Genomic DNA, 10744 nt, shown 5'->3' on the forward strand with positions numbered 1-10744 from the left:
AAATATTTTATATATTTTAAAATTATTTTTATTATTTTTTATTTATTTTATTCTTATTAAATTAATTAAATTGTTTTATTTATCATCTATATATTATATACCTATTACAAAAAATAATTAAAATAAATATAATGTGTAGTATATAAAGATGACAAATAAAATTATTTTTTGTGAAATTAGACTTCCCTAATTAAGATGGAGTGTTCAAACAATTTTATATATATATATATATATATATGGTGGGTGCCCAAATCAAAGGCCCGTAAAAAAGAAATAATAATAATAATAATAATAATAATGGATGTAAAAGCAAATGCACATACAAATAATAATGGAGGTGGGTGAGAAGGATATTGGGATTAGCAAAACGTTGTCCAATTGATTTCCCGATTGAAACGGCACTCAAAAGATATATAAGGCTAGGGTGAGTTTGGATGTTGAAGTGACTTGAGTTGAGTTGAGTTGAGTTGAGATGATAAAATATTGATAAAATATTATTTTTTAATATTATTATTATTTTAAGATTTGAAAAAATTGAATTGTTTATTATATTTTGTATTGAAATTTGAAAAAGTTGTAATGATGAGTTGAGATGAGTTGAGAGTAGTTTACTAACCAAACGCAGCCTTAAGCAAATGGATATGGACCAAAAAATAAGGGGTCGGGATGAGAGATGGGAGCCGTAACAGCAGCTCCTTGCTGCAATTTAATACAGGCATTTAAACACCATATAGAATTAGTAAATACCTTAATATATACATTTTCTAATAACCATTATAAAAAATAAAAAATAAAACCTTGCAATTCTCGATGGTATTCCCTTGAGGAATATGTGCATTATGTGGGCTATATTTGGACATTTATATTGTATATGGTAAAATAAAGGTGGTGGGTCTTATAAATAGGTTTTCTATTTGTGGTAACAGAGACTATAGGCTTGCAAATTGACTGCATACAAGTAGGAATGGACATGTCCTTTCAATATGTTTTTTTGATAGAGAGCTACTACATGTATAAAAAGATTATATAAAAATAAATCTATAAACTGACATAACTTTATAGAATCCGTTAGATCTACTTTTAGGACTGAAAACCGAAATAATCAGTTCGGTTTCCTCATGAAACCGGAACCGACCGACTGGCCAATTATGAGAGTGAAAACCAATCGAAACCGACCGGCTTACGGGCTGAAACCGATCGGTTTGATCGATTTTGGGCTTTTTCTTGGGCCCTTCTTTTGGGCCTTTGTTCTATTTCAATTGGGCCATCAACAAACCATTTTGGGCCTTTTTTTTTCCTCATTTCATTATCCAAGTTCTTTTTGAGCTTTTTTTGAGTTGATTTCATTTTAAATTTTAATAGTAATATCATTTATAATTTTCTACTATTACTAACTAACTATATTAATTATTACTTACTACTTATTACATAATTAAAAAAAATAAAAATAACTTCACTATATGTTTAGTATTACTTAATACATATTAAAAAAAACATAAACAAAAACAAATTGTCTTAAGCATAGCAAAATACAACTAAAAAATATAATATAATTAAATGACAACAAATTGGATATTTGCTACTTGCTTCTTCAATTTCAAGCCGTCAACCTTCAATCTTCAATACTTGTCACGTTTGATTGTGTGCTCAACTTTATATACAAACATTAATAAATATTAATAATAAGAATAAAACATCAAATGTTAGTGAATTTGGTTTATAAAAAATACTAAAATTAAATTATAATGAAAACAAATAAAATATTACCTGATTCTACTATGAAGCTCTCCACATTATCCATAGCCTCCCGGATATCAATGGTTGTTGCTGGATGTCTTAACCAATTTTAAGTACAAATCAGTGCCTCAACAGTTCTCGGAGCCAATGAACTCCAACAAGGGTCAAGCACACGACCTCTCATACTAAATGATGACTCAGATGCAACCGTGGAAACAGGCATAGCCAATAAGTCTTGTGCAATTCTCGCGAGTATATGATAGTTAGCCTCATTAATTTTCCACCAAGTCAAACGATGTGGAGAGTACCTCACAACCATCTGATAAATATCGATTTACTTGTATTTTGAAAATATTAGATCCCATGGCAGAAGATGTTTTATACTACTCGTAGAGCCATTTGGTCTCACGCTTGCCATCACCATCATTCATGGTTCTAGATGTCGGAGGAGGCACATGTTCTTGATTACTCGTGGTGGAGCTGAATTCCACATTATATTCTGCATACAAATCTTTCAATACCTGTTTCACACTCGACACCAACTCCTTAGCACGAAACTCATCATGAACTTTCTTCAAGTGTAAAGTAAGAAGTCCTAACTTGCTTCGTGGATCAAGCACAACTGCAACTAACAAGAACAAGTTCAGCCTATCTAATGACCCCCAATACTTATCATACTTTGTTCTCATATTTATGGTCATACTCCTCAAGTAACTATTAGGACTCTCGCTCAACTCCATCAACTCATTTTGGAGATCACAAATCTCCAAAAAACTGGTGTTGGCTGTCACATATAAAGACCCAAAAAATCTATTAGTAGCATCATAAAACATCTCCAAAAATTTAAGAAAAACCCTCACTGTCTCCCACTCCCTAGATTTAGGAGGTCCCATGTGTCCAGATCTAGGGTCATCATCAAAATAAGAAAGGTAATTATAATCCTCACTCTTCATCAGCCTAAAAGCCTTCTCAAACTTCTCAACCGCCTCCAACATCATATAAGTTGAGTTCCATCGTGTCTGTACATCAAGACACAACATTTTCTTACAATCAATTTTTTCTTTTTCAACAAATCTCTTAAACTTGTCTAATCTTGCAGGAGATGAACGCACATATCTAACTGCATTTCTAACCATTGTGATGGCGTCATTACACTCTTTCAAACCCTCATTCACAATAAGATTCAATATATGAGCACAACATCTCATAGGCATATACTTACCCCCCAACAAATTCTCACTCAAAAACTGTTTCAAATATGAAATTGCAGTATCATTTGAACTTGCATTATCAACTATCATAGTAAATATTCTATCAATGCCTCAATCATACAAGCATGACTCAACATATCTCCCAATAGTTTCCCCTTGATGATTAGGGATTAAACAAAAGTTAATGACTTTTTTTCTACAATTTTCAATTTTGATCAATAAAGTGTGCAGTTAGACACATATAATTCAAATTCTGTATTGATGTCCATGTATTGGTCGTCAACGAAATTCTCATGCCACCATTTTTTAACACTTTTTAAGTTTTTCCTTTTCACTTTCATACAATCTCTTGCCACTGTGACACAACATGGCACTTTAAACCGAGGTTCAAAAGACCAACACACTTTCTTAAATCCCTTTCCTTCAACAATTCTAAATGGTAAATCATCGACAATTACAATCTCTGCAATCGCCAACCTCACAACATCTTCACTATATTTGTGGGTTACAAGATTCCTTAACCTTCCATCACTCTCTCCAACCCCCTCTTCAGGTGTTGCCTCACCTATTAATATTTTTTGGTACATATCCAAAGGATCACGTTTATGAGGATTTTTAGGACATGAAGGCAAATGGTTTTGTATTGTTGAAGTCTCATGCCTCTTTGAGTGGCAAGCATACGTCTTGCCACAATAATTATATTTAGCCTTTGGATCATCTATAGCACAACCCTCCACCTTCGTAAAATGGTCTCAAACAATAGATGGATCCCACTCTTTTCGTTTCTTAGGTAATAGACAAGTAGTACTAGTAGGGGCACTAGGGGGTTTTAATGACTAGGTCTCCCTCACATCATCTCCCAAATTAATGGTTGGTGTTGATGCATCAACATCAATCAAAGACGACGAAGAATCCATCTAATTATAAAACAAAACATAAATATTACACGTTAATACTTAATACGTTATCACGTACATTATCACAACAGCTACTTTGCAACATAGCAAACATCACAAGTCTAAGACTCTAATCTAAGTTTAGTTCACTCATCACATTTCATGCTTTAAATTCATTGATTCAAACTTTCAAAGACTGGTAAGAAAATAAAATTAACAAACATAGCCCACAATCCACAAGTCTATCACAGATACACGCACACAAATTATCACAGTCTATCACAGTCACACTGTAAGCACTAAGCATTTCGGGCCTAAGGCATAAGCTCATTTCGGCATTGCTCCATCACACACGACACAATGTCAATCACAAACAACAATATTTTTACTAACCAAGGCAAAAATAGAGGCAGTATTTCATCTTCCTCCCAAAAAAATTTTCAAGAAATTTAACAATAACAACGTTCAAAAAAATGAACCCAAAAAAGATGAATTGTAGCTCTGAAAATATCAAACTTACAGTAGGATGTGAGTCGTGTGGGTCGTCGGCGACGAGAGAGGAGACAGGGCTGTGGGTTGTCGGCAACGAGAGAGGGAGTCTGGGTCACGGGGTCAGGGGAGAGGGAGAGGGAGAGGGAGAGGGAGTCTGGGAGGCTGGGAGCGGCTCGGGCTCACGAAGAAGACGAAATGAGGAAGGGGGGGTTCTAATCCAGAAAATGTACCATAATGCACATATAACCATCAATGGTTATAGAAGTCCACAAGTCAGATGTCAAACTAATTATGCTAGGAGCATCATTCAACATGCATTTAATCTTTTTTTTTTTTTTCTTTTTCGATGATACATCTTAACCAAATTAGACTTAGCAATATTTCTAGATATAATTGGAACATTTAGACACAAATATTGTAATAAATATCACACACGTGAACATTCAACAAATTGAAAAGATAGTTTATTCACAATTGTGGCTACCAAGATTTCTCTTAATTTTTCAATATCAAATTTAGAAACGCCTACCAATACAGATCCATTATTTTGTGCTAACATCAATTGACTAATATCTCATGAACTTCTTCTAAGGCATTTCTCAATGTGAAATTTCAAATTTTCGGTTCCATATTTGCTTGCTACCAAGTATGTAGCTCCACACATCTTACACTTGGCTTATACCATTATTTTTGTCAAAATTAGAAACCATTTGAAAAAAACTCCACACGCTTGACCGTTTCCTTTGTTTCGCTTTAATTTCCTCATTTTAAAAATTTTCTTAGACATTTTCATGCACATTCAAGTCAATTAAATATTCATTTTTGCCTACTGCCTCACTCTTCTTACATTTAAAAAAAAATCCAACATGAAGACCGGCAACTATAAAACAAAAACAACAATATCATGTGACATGTACACACAACAACTACAGTAGATAAAGAGCCAAAACAAAGCAACTATAACAGATAAATAGCCAAAACACAATAATCATTATGCAACTATCGTAGATAAATAGCCAAAGTATAGTAAACTGATTTGAAGCTAAATTAATAGTATTTAATACTACCTCCTCACAATAATTAAAATGTTAGGTAATGTCACAACAAGCAAGCAAGCAATGGTTACATTTTGCTAGCTAGCTAGCTATATCAAGGTCGAATGTCAGTGCAACCAAAGAAGGTCACACAAAGTACTGACTAGGCCACCAAAACTCATTAATCTTCTTCCCAAAACATTTAATAGGCTCTTAACTAAACTTTTTATCATGAATTTAATCTTTTTAAGAACTATGATTAGTGGATATAGAGGATTCCAAAAGAAATGTGACAAAAAAAATTAAAAAAATAAAACAAAAAAAAAAGTAAATCTTATAATGCATGAAAAGCATTCTCATGGGCACTTAGATCTCTATTCTCACCAAAACAGACCATCCTGGAGCACTTGATCGGGTGCATCGAATATTCATTATCACCAAAATAGGCGGCATTCAAGCATCACCTAGGCACCTTGAGCCCTCAAAACACTCTAACAAAAAAGTAAAGAAAAAGAAGAAAAAATCCCAACAACAAGGTCATCTTTGAGCCATACATGAGTGCGCCGAAAATCAAACTCACTCTCAAAAAAACCTTGAATACTAGACCACTTGGCTCAGGTTTGCACGTCTCACACTTATGGTTATTATTATTTACATTAACATGATTGGTTTTTCGTGAAAACTTATTTGAAAAGCTAGGTCGCCCTAAAGTCAAACACTCACGGCCAAGCAAACAAGCAATTAAGGTTAACGCACACGCATGCAATCAGGGTTACCACTCACACAACAAACAACCGAGATTGGCACTAGCACACACAATTGAGGCTAACACTCATTTAAAAATGCTGGGCCGCCTTATTACCAAATACTCGAACAGGGACCGCCCTAGATTCAAACATCGGGGCCCCCAACAAAACAAGTACTTGAGGTTAAGGCATGCGAATACTATCGGAGTTAGCACTCGCGTATGCGAACGGGATTAACACTTGTGGAACAACAAAAAATCTAACCTGGCATGCAATGCCTTTCAAAAGCACCAACACCTAAAACTTCAAAATTAACATTTTATGCTGTATCACATTAGAAATGTAAATTTAATGAGAACTTTTTTTCAATAAATATTAATAACACACCTTATGCTCTTTTTCTATCATCTTTTTCTCCAAACATGACTAAGTCACTTATTAAGTACCTTTGAAGTACGAATACATATTCTTATATTGTCATAAGATGTCATGCCAATCGTATCTAGTACTTACATAAACAACTTTAATTATATGCATATTTAAATAGTATGAGAATATTGTATCATCGTATTCCAAGAAGGAAATAGTCTAACCCCAAACTAGGTTGTGTTGGAATTTAGTATCCCACATGACATGACATGTATGAAAATGTTAGACTTCTAATGACTTAAGATTATCTAATCCTAATTCTGTTAAAACAATGGTTAAACAAGAGAAGTGATTTCTTATTAAAACTCCTACTTTGATGGAAAGTGGAGTTGCAATCGTAGAAGGAAATCGGTCATCTCTCTACCATATAAATATATGCATATAGCCATCAATTTGTGTATTCTAAAGACAAAACAGTTAAGTCAAAGAAACTGTTTCCTAATACTTATATTATTTTGAAATCAAGTGTAGAGAAGAATTATGACTGTGGGTTCTGGTATGTTCTTTATACATATTTTGAGATTGTGATAATTATGATAGTCAAGATCCAAGAAATGCTTTAAGATATTATGTAGATTATTTATTTCATGTAAACTTACATGTGGTATTCGAGCTTGGTTATGACTTTCATCATTTTCTGTTATGATATATGGATCTCTAATATCTAATATGATATTTTCCTACCTTTGATTTGTGTTGCTATTAATTAATCTAGAAAACAGTTTGCGATTTCATATTTTCTATTTTCATTATTGTGTGAGTGCAGTAATCAGGTTTGCTCTTTGGTTTCCATTTATTTAGTACTTGTAAATTCTGTTAATTTTCGATGAATACATGGCCTTGTATGTTTTTAATGAAAATTTTAACTATTTTATTATTTCTTTGGCCATTTACCGACATCAAAGAAGCATGACTACCTCTTGCATTTTAATGGCAAGACTACATGTATTAGTATATGACCCTAGTACTGGAGTTTTAGAATATGCTATATATATTCTTGACATGTGCGTAATATAATATTTTCGTTGAGTAAAATTTTATTACTTAATCTAATTTACAATTTCTATGAATATGAAATTATTATATACATGATTGAATAAATCATGACGTTTTCACTTATTTGATAATTATTTTATGTCATGAGTTGAGGATATGCACATGAATATTTTTGTTGATCAATTTTAATAATATATTATAAATTAATTAATATTTGTTTGTAACATCATTGTTCAACTGGAAATCCATTTTATGAAAAATTTTGTTGATCACCAAAGTGACCCAACTAGAAGAACTCATAGATTTCAAGCCATATTTTTCAATCTTAATACTAATATCCAAAATATTAAGATAATGACATTGCAAACTTTTAAATAGTTCTTTAATCGCATAAAATATTTTGAATTGGCCTAAAGGCGCACCATATTTTAAGTGATTAATAAACTAAAGTAGAATAATTAGTATGTATATTTAATTGAGAATTGGAATTAGATAACCAAAGGTGATGGGCCTACCGAATTATGGATACCTTATTAATTATTTCTACCACATGAAAGAGACTCACCATAATGGTTACACTTTTAATATATTGTAACTTTTATCCAAAGGTGAAGTTTTCGTAACTTAATGATTATTCATTATTTTTTTGACAATTCCAAGCATTAATATTGTGAGCATTTATTTTTATTGCAGTTCTAGTTCTTGTTTCATTTTATCCACATGTTTCATATGTTCTGATACTTAATAAAACAAATTTCTTAAGATGGTGTGAATAAGTCAAATTTTACCTTAATGTCGTGGATCTCGATTTGACACTCAGGATTGAGAAACTGCTTGCTATTACTGATTCAATCATTGTGGGAAAAAAAAAATTTATGCCACTTTATGGCGAGATCGAATAGACTGAGCATTATATTGATGCAAATGAACATAAGGAACAATATTAAGTTAGTGCTTCCTAAATGTGACACTGCTAAAGGATTCTTTAATATTGTGGAACGTTTCCATTCAGCAGATAAGTCTCTTGCTGGTAGGGGTAAAAAAATTTTGGTCCGAATCGGAAAAAAGACTGGATTGAGTGGTTCGGTTTGGACCGGACCGGATTGAATTCACCCTTACTCAATCTTGGTTCATGATGTCTCCATAATTCGACTTTCGGTCTGGACCCAAAGTGTATTTTTTTAGACTGACTGAAATCGACCAAATCACTTACATATAAATTTTTTAAATATTTATATATAATATTATTTTATATAGTAATTATATAAGTTAATTATTTAATTTTCTCTAATTTATAACCATTGACTATATAAAATGTGAAATAATATATCTTATCAATTAACTAATATGTCATACAATAAATCTTATGATAATATATGTTATTATATGTAGATACATATTCTACTAAAGTACTAAGTTAGTAACTATTAACATCATAAATATAATTATAATTATTGATTTCTTTAATGAGTTAGTTACATACTTAATTTTGATTTTACTAATTTAATTAATTTTTTATATCAATTTATCTACTAAAAAAAGAAAAGAGAAAAAAATGTTCATACATATGGACCGAATATGATTGATTGGACCGACTAGACTGATAGCTAACGGTTCGGTCCGGTCCAATCTGATCCAATTCTTAGGAGTAATCGGTCTGGACCACTCTGGAAAAAGGGTGGACCAAAATTTTTAGTCCGTGAACCCCTTTCCTTCTTGGCATCAAATCGATTACACTCATATACTTGAGATTTGATGGATGAACTAACTATCATGAAATTTGATGGTATAGGTATGCATGAGCATATACTTGAAATATTAAATCTAGCGGCTATATTAAAACTCTTGAGATGAATGTGGATAAGTTTTCCTTATGTAATTTATTTTGAGTTCCTTGTCTTCTCATTATGAGTCATTTCAAATTCATTACAATACTATTAAGATTAAATGGAATGTGAATGAATTGTTCAATATGTGTGATACCCTATACTAAGTGATAAGAATAAGTAGTGTATTGGATCCCACGTTGCTTAAGAATGAAAAGTTCTTACTTTTTTAATCGGTCTAATGGGACTCCAATTGTATTCATGACTAATCATTTTGGAGTATAGACCCAAACATGGCTTGGGCCTTCCTTGGGGTGTTACAATATGTTTCTTCAAGAATATACAAAACTTAAGCAATAAGGACATCATTCAGTTCACCTTGCAAGTCAATGAGCGAAAAATAAAAAAAAAAGTGAAAGAAGTCTAAAAATAGCAAAACGGCATAACCACCAAAACAAAATTGACCTCCTCAAGGAATAAAGATTCATGAGAATTGACAAAACAATATCAATTGTGGTTTCAGTAAAAAGTTTGGGTGTATTTAGAAAGTTTGTTACAAATGTAAGGCATGGTTCAAAAAGTTGATAAACCTCCTCAACAAATTGAGGTTCATGAGAAGGGACAAAATAATATTAAGTGTTGTTCTTACAAAAGGTTTGGGCATGTTCAAAAAGATTAAACGTAGGACATAATTCGAAAATAAAGGTAAGTCTTTAGCTTGTGCATGTTTCGAATCTAATCTTACTGAAGTTCCTTCCAACACTTTGGTGGATTGATTCAGGTTCCACTGTTCATGTTTTTAATTTATGCATGGCTTCCTTATAATCCAGACCAAAAAACTAAATGAAAACTTCATAGTCATTGGAAATTGAGTCAAAGTTCCGGTTGTTGCCATTATGACTTTTAGTTTAATTTTATACATTGAATGTTACCTAAATTTGTTTTAAACAATTTATTTTTCTTCTATTTTTCATAATTTGATCGCTTTATTTAAACTTGATCTTTAAGGCTATTCTTTTACATTCCGTAATAGAAAGTTAGTTTATTTAAAAATGCATCTTTTTGTTAGTTCTAATAATTTATTTAATGGTTTGTATAAATTAAATGTCAAAATAATTTTTGAAATTTAACCGGAAAGTCTTCTAGCCTTGCATTATAATGTTAGAACTAAACATAACCTAATCGATAAAAATTATTATATCTTGTGGCACAAACATTTGGATCATATATCTAGAAAGAGAATAGAAATATTAGTAAAATATGGAATTTTTTCAAATCTGGATTTTGTTGATATCAATGTGTGTTTAGATTGTATTAAGGAAAAACAAACCAAACACAAAGAAATGTGCTATAAGAAATTAATGACTATTGAAATTT

The sequence above is a fragment of the Juglans regia genome, chromosome 12 (assembly GCF_001411555.2).
Source record: "Juglans regia cultivar Chandler chromosome 12, Walnut 2.0, whole genome shotgun sequence".
Classification (NCBI taxonomy): Eukaryota; Viridiplantae; Streptophyta; class Magnoliopsida; order Fagales; family Juglandaceae; genus Juglans; species Juglans regia.